This window comes from Podarcis erhardii (genome assembly GCF_964252035.2).
Source record: "Podarcis erhardii genome assembly, chromosome: W".
NCBI lineage: Eukaryota > Metazoa > Chordata > Lepidosauria > Squamata > Lacertidae > Podarcis > Podarcis erhardii.
In genome coordinates, this window is record NC_138506.1 from 10,451,411 (window position 1) to 10,468,348 (window position 16,938).

Genomic DNA, 16,938 nt, shown 5'->3' on the forward strand with positions numbered 1-16,938 from the left:
CCTCGAGGTCACCTGCTTGGCGTTCTTCTTGGCTACACCTGCAAAAGAGATCTTGTTAGAATTACAATTCATGTAATCACTTTGATCAAAAGTCAACAAATACAGTCCATCTTTCTCTTTGGCAGAAAGATACAGCTCTCCATCTTTGTAGATCTCGCAGTGTTGATCATCATAGGACAGTTTTAGTCCCTTCTTAGCAATCTGCGAAACGCTTAGCAGATTGAACTTCAACTCTGGAACCAAATAAACATTGTTTATAGTCAAGTTCAGACTTTCAAGATACACAGTTCCAATCCCGGTCGCTTCCAGCTCCTGACCGTTGGCCTGTTGTACAGCGAAGCTTTGCTTCTTAAGCGTCGAAAATAGCTGTCTATGTCGACACATATGGACCGTGGCTCCAGTGTCTAGAACGAAAGAGTTCCCCACTTCTGGTGTGGCCTTTAGCGACATCAAAGCCTTTGCAGGCTTTGCCTGTGACTTGGTATGACTTTTGCCTGACGCCTCAGACTTCGTGGAGCACCCCTTGGCTCCTTTCTGCTGACGCGGCTTCTTACAGTTCCGCTGAAGATGCCCAGTCTGTCCACAATTGTAACATCGGACAACGTTCAAAGCTACAGCATTATCTCCAGTAGCAACAGCAGTGGGGGTGTTAGAACTCCGTTCTTCCCTCCCCCTGTCCTTCACCGCCAGTGCAGCAAGTCTGTCATGTTCATTCAGCACCACGGCATACACCCTTTCCGCGGTCAAATCCTGCACCGGAAGGGACCCAAGCTGACTGGCAACGGTTTTGTAAGTCCGATTTAGGCTGTTTATCACCATGAAGCAAAACACTTCCTCCTGCAGACGGAAATTGCGTTCCACCATCTGTTGGCGCAGATATTTCATTTCCGTCAGGTGCGCTTGAACATCTCCATCAGGCGCAAGCCTCAGATTGGTCAGCTTTTCAAAATACAGCAACGCTGAAGAACCTGCATCTCTCTGATGTGTTCTCCGGAGCGTGTCCCAAACCTCTTTTGCGTGCTCTAAATCCTGTATATGCACAAGCTGAGAGTCTGACACACACAGAATTATAGCCGTCCTGGCCTTCACATTCTGTGACTCCCAAGCACGCGTTGGTGCTGCAGGGATGGGGTTCTCAATCACCCCAAACAGTCTCTGATTCTGCAGCAGGGCCTTCATCTTAATTGACCAAGATGAATAATTGTCATTAGTCAGGAGGGGTGGATAAGGCATGCCTCCCCCCTTTTTGGCATCCATTTTGAGTCCTTGCCTTAACTCTCACTCTCAAGCCTGCTAAATTCCAATAGCTGGTTTGTTTATGCTCTTGGCACCTTGGCAGCTCTGACACTGGCTGCGTTGGAAAGTCCCTTCCAAGAGCTTGTGAGACTCTAGCCAAAACAAACGCTGTTTTTCGCCTTTCTCAGGCACAGCCTGACAGTCCAGCCCTTTCGTGTAATTTTCCACTTCACTGACGGGCGTTGCTTAGCAACTGTGCATTCCTTTCTTGTGCAGGAAACCTTATCAACCACAAGAATTTCTGGAATGCAAAGCCTGTCTCTCGGAGCTGTTTTTCCCAAACGCTGCTCCCGTGAACCAGAAAATGAATCAATCTGCGTTCACACTTTTAAGCCCGAAATTCTCATACCTTGGGCTCCGTGGCTTGGCTGTCAGCTTCGTCTGTTCAGCTTCTGGCTGTGGGCAGCATTATCTTCTTTCCGTAGGATCAACCTTTCATTGCAGACTTCCATGGAGCGATGAAAACAGCAGCTCTGCTACTATTGTTGCAGACTTCCATGGATCGAAGAAACCATCCTCTGCTACCATTGTTGGAATTCTGCCTCGGTCAGAGGAATGTGCCATTCTCCAGGCACTGGCTGAATTCCTTACTGACCTCCCTCCTGCGACTCCCGGCAGGTAAACAGGCGAGGTCTGTAATCGGCGATTTTTCCCAGACGTGAGAAAAACACACCACTGCTTCACTCTCCTCCCTGCTATCCCCAGGGAGGGGAAACAGACTCAGACAGAAATGTATCTACATGCTTTTATTTCTGTCCTTAGCAGCCATACAGATAAACATGTCTGCACTCTTTACAACAACAGCAGAGAGTAACTAACTCCACCCATGTACATCCTGTACAGGTCAGATGACACACACTGAGCTAACGTCTGGTGCTCAGTACGGAGAATGGACTGCCCCTTTCTTGCCATGGTAACAGTCACAAACATCAACATCCTGTCTGGCTTTCCAGCCACCTGCAGCTGACAAAGCTGCCGCTTGCTGCTGCATTGCTTCTTTGTGGTTTCTGGGTGTCTTGCCGTCAAGAAGCTCACCTCTACCTGTAATAAGCTCATGAGTTTACACCAGCTGTGGGGTTGTCATGGAGCTGTCGTAGGATTTTGACCCTCAGTGGCTCCCCCGGTACATACAGCGCCCCTTTGTAGAACAAGAGCCCTCCTTTCTCCTCAAAACTCCCATTTCCCCCCTTTCCATCCTTAATTTCCCTAATTTTAGTTTAAGCAAACTCATCGTCTCTGGTGAGCCCAACCAGTTCCTCCTCCCCTGTCAGTGCTCCCCCACATGACCATCTGTCCTCTTGGAACATTTGTCTGGCTACAGACGGTCCTTCCCCTTCCATGTACTCCGACTTCCTGGAAAGTGTGTCCGCTCTCACGTTTTCCCCCTCAGGGACGTACTGTATCTTAAAGTTATATTGTGAGAAGGCCTCCAACCATCTGACATGTCTCTGGTTGAGCACGCGCGCTGTGCACCAGTTTTCCAGGTTCTTGTGGTCCATTCGGACCTGGATCTGGTGCTGCGCCCCGATCAAAAAGTGTCTCCACTGCTTAACAGCCGCATATATGACTAGCAACTCTTTGTCATAAATAGTGTAATTTTGTTCTGATTTGCTCAGCTTCCTGGAGAAAAAGGCACAAGGCCTCCAGTCCTCCCCGGGCCTTGCTGCAACAGCACTGCTCTGATGGCTCGGTCAGAAGCATCCGTCTCCACCCTCAAAGGCTTCCCAGGATCCATGTGTAGCAGCTGTTCCTCTGACGCGAAGGCCTTTTTCAGATTTTCAAAGGCCTGCTGTGCTTCCCTGGTCCATGCAAACTTCTTGCCACTGAGACAATCAGTTATGGGTGCTGTTAGGTGCGCAAAGTCCTTGATAAACTTCCTGTAGAAGTTGCTGAACCCCAGGAACCACTGCACATCCTTTGTCTTGGGGCTCTTCCAGTCCAGCACTGCTTTCACCTTCTCCGGGTCCATGGCCAACCCCTTGTCCGACAGTTGGTACCCCAGGAACTCGACCTCCTGAGCATGGAATTGGCATTTCTCCAGCTTGACCCACAACTGATGCTTCTTCAATCTCTCCAGCACCTGCCTGACGTCTTTCACATGTTGTGCTTCATTTTCCGAGAAGATTAAAACATCATTCAAAAAGGCCACACAATTCTTGTACAGCAGGGGGCCCAGCACGTGGTGCATAAAGGCTTGAAAGCAGGCAGAGCCCGATTGCAATCCAAACGGTATGACGAGATATTCAAATGCCCCAAGGGGGGTGAACATGGTCATCTTCCATTCGTCTCCCTCCCGCACCCTAATCAGATTGTACGCCCCCCTGAGGTCCAGCTTGGTAAAAAATTTCCCTTGCCTCACTTGCGCCAAAACATCGTCAATTCTGGGCATGGGGAAGGCCATGGGTTCCGTCATGGAATTTTGTTTAAACATTTTTTTTTTTAATATATAAATATTTATTAAAATTTTTGGATACAAATGCACAAATAATAAACAACCTTACTTATATCATATCATGGTTTCATCACTTCTTTGGACTCCCTCACGTCTCCCGCTCCCATTTACATCGTTAAAAAGTTTTTCCAAGCAAATTATCAACTTGTTTACGATCTTATATCCACTCATTTAAATATAATCTAGCAATTCTCCAAAAGGTTTATGTTTTCTTTAATCTCACTTATCATCAAATTCAAATCTAATTTAGTGGTGGCCAATTTTTTATAATCTAGCATCCTTCTTAACATTCAACCAAATTACAATGTTTTTGTAAATACGTCTTAAATTTCTTCCAGTCTTCCTCAATCCTCTCTTCTCCCAGGTCTCGGATTCTGCCAGTCATCTCGGCCAGTTGCATATAGTCCATCAGCTGCATCTGCCACTCTTCCAGTGTGGGTAGATCTTGAGTTTTCCAGTTTTTAGCGATGAGTATCCTTGCTGCCGTTGTTGCATACATAAAAAATGTTCGGTCCTTCTTTAGCACCTTCTGGCCTGTTTAAACATTTTCTTTAGTTCTTCATGCACCGTGTCCCAGAAACCTTTGATTTTTTTGGCAAGACCACCACATATGTACAAGTGTCCCCTCCACTTTGTTACACCTCCAACACAGATCTGATTTTACATACATTTTACATTTTTTGGCAAAAAACAGTGTCCCCAAATGAGTACTTGGACTTGTTTTGATCAACAGGGTTTTCCTTTCTAAAAAAAAAAAAAAGCTCAACAGCTTTGATCTGAACCCCTAAAAAATGGGCTTTCCTCCATCCTAATATATATATTTCCTTCCTTTCGATTAACCTTGGCAGGATGATTTGTGCTACTTAGGTTATAAATGGTTAAAAAGGGAGGGATAACAAAGTACGAAAGAGACTAGAAGTGAAAAAGAAAACCGTGGAAAGCAGGAAGGAAGTCAAATTGAAGGAAAGAAGAATGGAAATATGTATATATATATTGTTCAGTATTCTTTCATTTGTTTTTTGTTTTTTTGCTTTTGTTTTTTTGCTTTTTTGTTGTGTGTTTATGTTAATAATAATAATAATTTATTTGTACCCCGCCCATCTGGCTGGGTTTCCCCAGCCACTCTGGGCAGCTTCCAACCAAGATTAAAAATACCTTAAAATGTTACACATTCAAAATTTTCCTGAGCAGGGCTGCCTTCAGGTGCCTTCAGATGCTGTAAATAAATTTTATATATATATATATATATATATATATATATAAAATTACTCTTTTGTCCAATACATTTGAGATGAGTATGAAAGACGGCCTGGAGCTCCTAAGACAGGTAAGACAGGTAAGCTTTGAGCAAAACCACCAGCCAGAAGCATTTTCAGCTTAAGGATGCCCCTGCCCAACAAAACACAATTTTTCACTTAAAAACTCAGATATATAAGCTAGGCTTTAAATACCTCCTTAAAACTCATATAAATAGCTGAGCCTGTTGACTACCGACGGTTTCCAACCTCTATAGTCTTTATTTGTACTAGTTAACAGGACCAGTGGTCAGGGATGATGGGAATTGTAGTCCCAAAACAGATGGAGAGCCAAGTTTGCATCTAATTCAACCAGTATCCCAAGAAATGGGGCACTGCGCCAGGATGAACATCTGCTGAATATCTTTTGACAAGGAGCATCAAGGTCAGGCATGTCCTAACTTGGCCCTCCAGCTGTTTGGGGACTACAACTCCCATCATCCCTAGCTAACAGGACCAGTGGTCAGGGATGATAGGAATTGTAGTTCCAAAACAGCTGGAGGGCCAAGTTCGGCCATGCCTGCCTGGAGGCATGGGGGTGCAAGGTGGGGATGTTTTGCAGATGATGATGATAATAATAATAAATAACAATAAATTTTATTTATATCCTGCCCTCCCCAGCCATAACCATGCTAACACCAAAATATAAATACATTAAAACAGCGGGGGGGGAGCCCTCAATGTGCGTCTTCCAAAAGTGGGAGCGGGCACGTGCATGCTCGGGAAGGTCACCTCAGGCGGAGGGAGCGCGGTCTCTGAGGGGGTGCATGTGCGCGGGGACTCACAAGGCCACGGCACGTGACGGGGCAGGGGGGCCCGTGCGCACCTTCATGAAGAGCTCGACAGTGCCCTTGGCCACATCATGGAGGCGTATGTGTCAATGAGGAAGAGTAGGATCAGCATGGTCCTCCCAGGGAGACCCGGCCGGGGGGGCGAGGCAATGAAGGGAGGCCGCAGCTGACTCGCCCACGCCGGGGCGCTGCTGCTACACGTACGACCTGCTTCGCTAGAGCCGCACAGACGGACTGAGAGGCTCTCCGCTCCTTCCAGCGGAGCATGAACCGAACGCCGGAGCGCCATTGGCCACCGACGAGGCCACGGTCTGCATATTCATGTGGGGCAGGGAGAGGGCAAGGACTGCGGCCGCCTTGGCCCTCTCCCCCCTCCCTCCCACCTCTCTGCTTCTCCTCGCATGATGCAATTGTCATATGTCTTGCGGGCAGGCAGGAGGGGGCAGGGCTGGGAGGGATGATTGATGGGTGAAGGCGGGGGAGGCGGCAGCATTAGTGCCAACATGGTCCAACTCTGCCCTCCAGCTGTTTTGGGACTACAATGCCCATCATCCCTAGCTAACGAGCAGTGGTCAGGGATGATGGGAATTGTAGTCCCAAAACAGCTGGAGGGCCGAGTTTGGCCCGCAATTCGGGTAGGGCATTGCGGGCAGCCCGTTGGTGCTCACCAAACCCAGTGGGGTTTCCTGGTAAGAGGAGGACGTGGGATCCCAACCAGAAAAGGTGGCAATGACCTCCGAGTAAACGTGCATAGGCAGTGCCGGATTGACGTATAAACTCAACAAGCTCTAGCTTAGGGCCCCCCAAAAAATTAAAGGAAAAAACTGGATGTACATTTCCAAAATAGAACATAAATAACAAATAAAATAAAGCCTACATACAGCAACTGTGTTTTGTGTTGTATTGGCTCTTATTTTGTTAAGTGCAAATGGCTTTAGATACCTATTAGGTCCATCAATGACCATATAGCATAGACATTTAAAGGGCCCCATTACCTTCAGTAGCTTAGGCCCTCATCAAACCTAAATCCAGCCCTCCCTCTCTCTCTCTCTCTCTCTCTCTCTCTCTCTATCTATCTATCTATCATCAGATTTGATGAAGCAAAGGGCTGTGAGGGCCGACCAAAGGGCCGACCAAACTTGTTGATCTTTTTTTAATATTGAAGTTGTTGAGGGGTTTTTTTAGTGTTGAAAGAAGTTGTTGTCCCTCAGACCTTGTGGCGGGCCGGACTATATTTTGGGGGGGGGGGACAAATTACTATTCCCCATAAATAACTCAGAGATGCATTTTAAATAAAAGCACACATTCTACTCATGTCAGTGTTAGGATTTCTGCCCTGTGTTTGCAGTCATGGGATTGGTTTTATCACATGACAATGTATGTTTTCATTCCACATTGTGGGAAGTGACGGAGACAGGATGTTTTGGTTTACTGTGTTCCGTGATGTAGGGCTATTATCCTATGTTCTCTTTCTTTGCTGTTTGATGCTGAAAAGGAAGGAGCTGAGTCCAGATGCTTTGAGTGTATTATATGTAAATAAACGTAGTTTAGCCAAAAAGCTGTGCTATTGAGCCTGTCACGCAAACTGCCAACCATCTGCTAGTCCTAAAGTGTGCTGATGCCTCTTGGTATCAGTCGCTGTGATGTTTGGGCTGGAGAAATCTTTTGAAGCTCCCGAACGACCGAGCAGGAGGGAGAGAACATGCCAGTCAGGCATGTGTCTCTGTTGGGTGCCTACTCGAGTGTAGGGAGTTCCTGAAAATGGGCCCAGGGATCGGGGCCACAAACTCGGTGCCAGCTGAAGGACCAGGGGCTGTTTTTGTCCCGGTTGGTGTCTCCTGGAACCGGCAGCATGACGCAATCTCCGGACGGAAGAGCAGCTGCAAAGGAGTCTGTGTGAGTACAGCGAGAGCCTAAAAACAAAAATAAATAGGCTGGACTGTTTTTGTGCTGATGCCAGCTGCTCGTGCACTGTTTGATTTATGACTATGTTTTCCTGGCTCAGAGTAATCTCTGGAATCTCTGGAGTGGAGATGGAGCAGGACTGGATCCCAGCCCCTGAGTTATGTAGAGGGAATGGGAAAAGCTGCTTTTCGAGAGACAGAATAGCTACTTGATGTGGCAAGCCTTTGCCAAAAATGTAGCCCTTGATTTATGTGCTACAGAGGGAGGACATTTCCCGATGCTTCTGATTCATTCCCTGAGAAGAGAAAGGGGAATGGGGGAGTTGTTTTGTTTGTTCCCGAAGCTGCAAAAGCAGTTTGAGCCAACGGGCAGTGTGTGTGCAGCAGGAATTGAAGCTGTGTCACATTGGACACTTCAAGATGGTGGTGGTTTGCTGACTGGGATGCCAGAGAGGGCTGGATTTGCTCTCTCTGACGCCCACATGCAATGGGAAGCAATGGCCAGAAGTCACACCCGGGGGAGACTGATACAGTATCCCAGATGATCGTGCAGAGCTCTGGAAGCGTCATGGATGTTCCTGTTGTGTTCCTGAAACCAAAAGCCCTACAGATCGGAGGCATTTGGAGGAAGAATGCACAGTGGGAGTGTTTCCTGTTTTTACATGTTAATTTTATGTATTTTTTAAAATTACCATGGTATTTAACAACAACATCTCTTGTCCTTTAGAGGAGAAATGGAGAATTGCAGAATTTTAAATACCTGTCGTCGTCACCCTTGGCTTCGCTCAATTTTGCTTTTAACACTCTTCCATTTCCTTCTGGTCGTGAGGGTGGGGGGCTGGGATGGGTCTCCGAAGTGGAGGGACCGAGGGCCACTCTTCGTCAAAATCCAGCCAGATGGGCAGGGTATAAATAAATTATTATCAGGTCCTGGCCTCAACTGTCTGCACGTGTGACCTTGGGGTGCGGAGCACACTCCCCCTCACAGATAAGGCCACAGCTGTCTGAACATCTTGCCCTCTGTCTAACCTTTTGCAGTCTTAGTAGTCTGCCATGCCCTGTCTGTGACCTTTGTCTCCTTCGTCATACATTGTGCAAGGGGAAACTGACACAGTGGAAACAGGTGCCAAAATAACTTTGTACCACCCCACAATCTTGGGACTGAAAGATGTGTAAAGGTCACAGCCCAAAATGCATCTGCCTGAGTTTGCATATTGTGCCAATAAAAGGAGTCTCCACAGAGCTAGCTGGCAGCTTGCTTGTGCACAGCTCACCTGTCCCATTAAACTTTAATTAGTTTAATGTAAATGCCCAGTGCGCTTCCATCGTCACAAGTCCCACTACAGCAGAGCATTTCGCGCAGCGGTTTAGAAGGGCAGGAGAGGCAGTATCTTTTCAAAGAGGAGTCTTGGAGCAAGCGGTTTGGAACTCAAAGATAAGGTTTATTTACAAAAACAAAAAAACCCCCGGCGACGAACCACACATATCAGCAAACACGCCCAAAAGGGGAGAAGGGGAAAAGGGAACAAACACATGGGAGACTGACTATTTATACAAACTCATGTTCCTGGAAGCCTAATGACCTCCAGCTGCTCAGTGATTAGAGCGTTTCTGCTACCTTTTAACCCTTTGATAGCAACACCCCCTCTCGCTCGTAACACTGAGCTGTACCAACCTTAATTCAAATTTAAATCTGAACAGAAACATTTATGAGATTGCGGACTCAAAGCTTTCGTAAAACCGTCTGCGAGATTTTCTTGGCTTGGACAATACTTTAGTTCAGTTAAACCTTGTTTTACACTTTGGCATACATTTTGATAACGGATATCCAAGTGTTTTGTGTGTGCCTTGAATTGACCTGATTTAGCTAGTTTAATACAAGGTTGATTGTCTTCCCACACTCTGATAGGTAGGGAACATTCTCCAAACAATTCTTGTACCAGTTGCTTATAAAATTCTAGTTCTCTACATACATCTGATAATGCATTAAACTCAGATTCAGTTGAACTTAAAGCTATAAGTGACTGCTTTCTTGATCTCCAACCAATTAGTGCATTTCCAAATTTTATCGCCATTCCTGACACTGATTTTCTATCTGGTCCAGCATCTGCCCAACTACTGTCGGCCCAACATTCAAGTTGTGTGCTGCCCTCTGCTGATAGTTTTAAGCGAAACCTTTTGGTAGTTTGGAGATACCTTAAAACTCTTTTTACTCCTTGCCAAGCATGCATTGATGGTTTTTCAGCTTGTCTACACAGCATGTTGACAGCATATGTTATATCGGGCCGAGTCCCCTGTGCAATGTGGAGTAAACTGCCTATCGCTGACTGGTAAACCCCGGGATTAGAGAACTCTGCCTGTTGCTCGGCTTGAGCATCCTTTATGTAACTTAACTCCATTGGGGTTTTAACACCAGCACAGTTTTCCATTTTAAACCTTTCCAGCAACTGCTGGATCTTAGCTTCTTGGCTGAGCCAATAGTTCCCATTTTCATCTTGCTGAATTTTAACTCCTAGATAAACAGATACATTGCCTAGTGATTTTATCTGAAACCTTTCTCCAAGCTTTGTGGCAAATTGTTGTGCAAGTTTATCATCCTTTCCACTGTATAATAAATCGTCAACAAATATCAAAACTGCTTCTTGTTCACATCCCGAGCCTTTTAGATAAAGACACGCATCTGCTGCGCTCTTTCTGAACCCCATGCTCTCTAGAGCATCATTTAAGCAGGAATTCCAATTACGGGCGGACTGTTTCAACCCATAAATGGATTTGTGTAGGCGCCAGACCTGGTTTGGCTTGTCTCCTTCAAAACCCGGTGGTGGTGTCATATAGACTTCCTCCTGTAAGTCTGCATTTAAATAAGCCACATTGACATCAAAATGAAACAGCTTATTTCCCTTCTTAGCTGAAGAGGCTAAAAGCATTCTTAGTGACTCCGATCTTGAAGTAGGGGCATAGATTTGAGAATAGTGAACACCTTTGCGCTGCGAAAACCCTTTTGCAACTAGTCGGGCTTCATATTGCAACTCTTCAGTAGTTGTGGGCTTTAAACGATATACCCATCGACAACCTACAGCTTGTTGCCCTTTTGGAAGCTCTGTACTTGTAAACACACCGAGAGACTTCATTGAAGCCATCTCTTTTTCCATTGCTTCCTGCCACTTTGCGGCTTCTGAGCTTGGAAGCTGTTGTACTTCCATATAGCTATCTGGCTCACACTGTGCCATATTTACGTATACACTTGTCACCTTAAACCGCTCTGGCGGCTTGCCCTTTGTGGCACGGTTTGACCTCCGCAATTGTTCCTCTTGTGCCCCCTCTGACCGTTGGCTGTCAGAATCTGTCTCAGACTTTATATCTGGATGTGCCTCTAGGGATAAAGACCTCCGTTTAGATACCTCCCTTGGGCTTGGTGTTGCAGGTGACCTGCTTCGCTTTTGCTGTCTGCTAGGCCTACTGGGTGGCGATGTTGGAACACTCCTAGATTTTGGCTTTTCTACCTTAGGAGAAGAACCTTGTGCCTGGTCAGAATCTGTATCTGAACCATGTGCACCATCCCCTTCTGGCTCACTACTCTCTGGACTTTCATTCTCAGCATAAATGCCTAAATCATCTCTCAAAATGTCAGGGTTAGCATGTAAGTGAGTCCATCCGGACTGCTCACAAAATTCAGCGCTCCTACTGATGACCACTCTTGTAGTATCCCCATTTGGGTTCACGAATCTCCAAGATTTGGCGTGTGGTTCGTACCCACAAAAGATGAGTTTCCTAGCCCTTGGACCTCCCTTTTTCCTTAACGCTTTTGGGATAAGTACATAGGCTTGACATCCAAACACCCGAAAGTAATTAATTTTGGGCTTCTTCCCATATAAAGCAAAATAAGGGGTAGTGCCAATTACAGAATTATATACTCGGTTCAGAATATGAGTAGCCGCCTGCCAGGCTTCCGCCCAGTAACTTTGAGGGAGTTTAGCATCAAACAACATAGAGTTTGCCAACTCTTGCAGAACCCTGTTTTTACGTTCGGCCACGCCTCCTTCTTGGGGGGAATAAGGTGTAGACAGACGATGCTTAATTCCCTTTTTCTTAAAGAAATTCTGCAACACAGACCCGGTAAATTCTGACCCTCTGTCTGTCTGAAAAGCAAGTACTTTAGTACCGAATTCAAGTTCTACTGCATGAACCCAATTTTTAACTGTTTCTGCAGTATCTGCTTTGGTTTTGAGAGGAAAAAACCATGTGACTTTTGTTTTGTCATCCGAGAGACACAGTGCATACCTCGAACCTCCCACGCTAGCAACAGGCATTGGGCCACATAGGTCCATATGCACAAGTTGGAATACTTTGTCAGATTTCCTATCTGAACTGGGATAGCTGCATCTATGAACCTTCGCCCTTTTGCATGCAGTACAATCCAAATACTTAGTACATTTGTTCATTTTGCACCCTTCTGATAATTCAGGTTGCCTTTTAACATACTGAAAATTAATATGTCCCAGACGGCGGTGCCATAAATGAACACAAGAATTATGGGTAGGCAAGTTCACACAACCAGCATGAACCTGTTCAACTTCATCTGGACTTGTCTCAAAATAATATAACCCATTTCTGCATTCCACCTGCAAAAGAGATACGTTATTCTTTGAAATAGTGCAAACCGCATTTTCAAACACAGTTTTAAACCCAACTCTATCAAGTTCTGACACAGACAAAATACATCCCTTCAATCCCTTTAGCATGTAGGCATCAATTTCTGTTTGCAAACAATTCAAGAACACTGTGCCTACAGTCTCTAAGGAACGTTTAGTTGAATCTGCCATTGTCACAACTTTAGGGATTTGCAAATGTCTGCAATTCTGCAAACGGACACTAGATGGCGCCACCAGGTGGTGAGATGCACCACTGTCGATCAACCAGCGTAGATTGCTGCCTTGGCCACGCCCTTGCATCAACGCCATTGCTGAAGCCATGTGCTGGGTGCTGTGGGAGTAGCCACGACCTCCTCTTCTTCGACGTCCCCTGGAACTCCTTGTCTGGTAACTAGGGGTAACAGCCTTGGTGCCATCGTGACCAGGTTCACGTGTGCAATTCCTGATTAGATGGGAAGGGGAACCACAGCGAAAACAGTGTCTAGCTGTAAAAGCATTTACTGTGTTCTCAAACTCAGCATCCCCACTCTTAGGCACAGCATAACTCCCCTTTGAAGACAAACCTCTTTCTCTTTGCCTTTTATCCTGTTCATCTGCAAGCCGAGATGAAATGTATTCAAGGGTTAATTCAGTTGAAGGCATAGCTTCCAAAGTTAGAGCTAGAGTCTCATAGCTTTTATCAAGAGAAGACAACAATATGTATGACTGCTGCTCCATAGAGAAAGGAATGCCCAGCTGTCTTAGTTGATTAAAGGCAGACACCATTTTGGCAATATGTTCTTTCACACACGCTCCCGGTTGGAGACGTAAATCAAACAAACATCTTGTAGCATGGATCTTGGCCCCCGCAGTGTTTCTGGAATTTAACCGCTGCAGAACCGTCCAGACCTCATGCGTGTTCTTTAACTCAGAAACATAAGGCATTTGCTCTGGTCCCACTGCCAAAACTAGTAGACCTTGGGCTTTCCTGTCGCGTTTCTGTGAAGCTGCTGCTGCTGCTTTGTCTTCTGCAGACGCGTCTGCAGCTGCCTGTAAAGGCGGTGCTTCAGTGCAACTCCACAATTCTTTTGCTTGCAACCAAACCCTTACTCTAGCCTTCCAATCTTGCCAATTTTTCCCATTGAGTCGCGTAAACGGGACAGAAAAACTTTCCTGGGACTCTGCCATCCTCCCTGGGGCTTAGGAACGATACTCACACACCTGTAGACCGTCTCCCAGCTGCTGAGGTGGCTCCTTGTGGAATAAGACGTCTTCCAGCGAGTACAAACTGCTCAGTGCCTGTTTAAAACTTTTCTAGGCACGTTGCAGGACTCAAGCTGCTTTGAAGGCTTTCGTTGTCGGCAACCGCTTCTGACTTCGCTCCAGTCCTTGCATAAATCACTCTGAACTGCACTCCTTATCTCCTTCTTGACGTACAAACTCCCATAACCTGTCCCATTAAACTTTAATTAGTTTAATGTAAATGCCCAGTGCGCTTCCATCGTCACAAGTCCCACTACAGCAGAGCATTTCGCGCAGCGGTTTAGAAGGGCAGGAGAGGCAGTATCTTTTCAAAGAGGAGTCTTGGAGCAAGCGGTTTGGAACTCAAAGATAAGGTTTATTTACAAAAACAAAAAAACCCCCGGCGACGAACCACACATATCAGCAAACACGCCCAAAAGGGGAGAAGGGGAAAAGGGAACAAACACATGGGAGACTGACTATTTATACAAACTCATGTTCCTGGAAGCCTAATGACCTCCAGCTGCTCAGTGATTAGAGCGTTTCTGCTACCTTTTAACCCTTTGATAGCAACATTACCAACTCCTGCCTCATGTCCTTCACTTCAAAGAGGCTCAGTAGTTGAGACCACAGCACCACCCACGTCCTCCTTCTGTAGTAGTAGGTCTTACCCATGGGTAGGCAAACTAAGGCCCGGGGGCCAGATCCGGCCCAATTGCCTTCTCAATCTGGCCGGCGGACAGTCCGGGAATCAGCATGTTTTGACATGAGTAGAATGTGTCCTTTTATTTAAAATGCATCTCTGTGTTATTTGTGGGGCATAGAAATTTGTTCATTTTTTATTTATTTTTTAAATCTAGTCCAGGCTCCCACAAGGTCTGAGGGACAGTGGACCGGCCCCCGGTTGAAAAGGTTTGCTGACCCCTGGTCTTACCTGTAAACATCAGGCATTAACCACGCTTGAAAGAAGGGCCACAAAGAGAGGGGTTTCCCTTTTCAAAACTAGGCGCATTCAATTGCGTATTTCATTATGACGTGCTCTTTGCAAGATTCGTTTCGGTTGCATTTGTAAACAAGGAATCTTGCAGTTGGAATGTGTGCTTCTTGGAACCTGCTTCCTCCCCACCTACTATAGCAGGCATGGCCCAACTTGGCCCTCCAGCTGTTTTGGGACTACAACACCCATTATCCCTGACCACTGGTCCTGTGAGCTGGGGATGAGGGGAGTTGTAGTCCCAAAACGTCTGGAGGGCCGAGTCAGCTGTAATGGTTCTAGGGGTTGCTTGTGCGTAAGTTGCCACCACTCTTGGCTTGGTGGTCTGGTTGAACCCTTTCTGTCTGGACAGCCCTTCACTTCGTGGCTGTCTCAGTCGCTGGCAGTATCCGTCAGTGGGCGCTTTTTGAATCTCTTCCAGCAAAGAAGTTATTTGACGCCAAGTCTCCTCCTACTCTCCCTGCGCGGAAGTCTTCTGCGCAGGGAGGGAGTGGGCAGTGGAGTACCCGTGCTCTCCCCGCTGGTTTCTGGCGAAGAGTCATGGGACCGCCTCGCCGATTCCCCCATCTGCCCCCTTCACCCCTGGTGTTACGCTGATTTCCTTCCCCAGCAGATGGGCTGCCTCTCTCCCTACTGGGACCCTGTCCGGCATCCCTCTGGAGCCTTCCCTCCGCCTCCAGCTCTGATGGCAGTTCCCTGACATCCACCTCCCCCCCAGGACCCCCTCCACCCCCGGCCCGATTTTCTGATCCAACCTCCTCCCTTTCCTCGGCCGACGATGCGGGGAATCCATGGAAGGAGCTGTCGCCTTCCTCAGAGGATTCAAAACCCGCTTCCCACCCGCTCCGATCTCTTCTCGTGGGGTGGGCCTCCCAGTCTGATTCTTCTCCCTCTGACACCTCCCCTCCCTCCTCTTCTGAGGCAGGAAAACCCACAAAGTCCTCTTCGTCGTCTGTGGTTCCAAATTCTTCCTCCCAGAATCTCGCTAGTGGTTTTGGTTTATCTGGGAACAGGCTGTGGAACTCTTCCACCAAATACCCGTCATTGATAGCCTCAGCGGGAACCCACGTGTTTTCTGACCTGGGTTCTCCCTCCCAAGCTACCAAGTACTCCACCTGGCGCCCTCGCCACCTGGAATCGAGTATTTCCGTGGCTTGGTTGTGGTGTTCCCTCTCCTCTACCCGCGGGTGGGTGGTGACTCCTCCCTCCCGCCCCGGAAATTCCCGCCCCAGAAATTCCTGCCCCTCCCTGTACGGTGAGAGTAGGGACCGGATGTATCTTCATGCTTTCAGGCAACTTGAGCTTAAATGCCACAGGGTTCACCTGCTGTGTTACCTCAAAAGGTCCCAGCCGCCTTGGCTGCAACTTCTTGCACCCTCCCTTTAGGGGTAACCCTTGGGTTGACAACCACACTCGGTCTCCCACCCGTATGGCCTCCCCCTCCCGACAGTGCTTGTCTGCCTGCCTCTTGTAAACTTCCTTGGTGCGCTCCAAGTTCATCTTGAGTTGCTGGTGCAAGGCCTCCATTTCTTCCACAAAGTGCTCAGCCGCAGGTACACTCCACCCTTCCTCCACCCTCCCCAGGAAGGCCCTGGGGTGACACCCATAATTGGCCATGAACGGGCTCATTCCCGTGGACACATGTTCAGCGTTATTGTATGCAAATTCCGCCAGCGCAAGTTTCTCTACCCAATCGTTCTGTCTCTCGCCGACGTAGCAGCGCAGGTATTGCTGGAGTATACTGTTCGCTCTTTCTGCTTGCCCGTTGGTTTCCGGGTGTCTCACCGTCGAGAAGCCCACCTCGACCTACAGCAAGCTCATGAGCTTCCTCCAGAACCGGGAAGTAAATTGTTTCCCGCGATCTGAGACGACCCTCGAAGGAGCCCCATGCAGCCGGAAGATGTGATCCACAAACAACCTGGCTGTCTCCTCTGCCATCACCGCATGTGAGCAAGCTATGAAATGGCACATCTTGGTCAGTAGATCGACTACTACCATGACTGCTGTCTTCCCCTTTGACTTGGGCAAATCTGTCATAAAATCAATGGACACCACCTCCCAGGGTCTTCCCGGCGTGGGTAAGGGTTCCAGCAACCCTGCGGGGGCCGCCCTCTCCCCCTTTGCCCTCTGGCATCGGTCGCACCCCCGTACATATTCCCGTACATCTTCCCTCACCCTTGGCCACCAGAACTGCCTGGTGACAAGCAGCATGGTTTTGTGCTGTCCAAAGTGCCCAGCTGTTGGGTTGTCGTGGAGTTGTTTGAGTACCTTCCCCCTCAAGGTCTCCCCCGGTACATACAGCGCCCCCTTATAGTACAGTAGCCCTTCCTTTT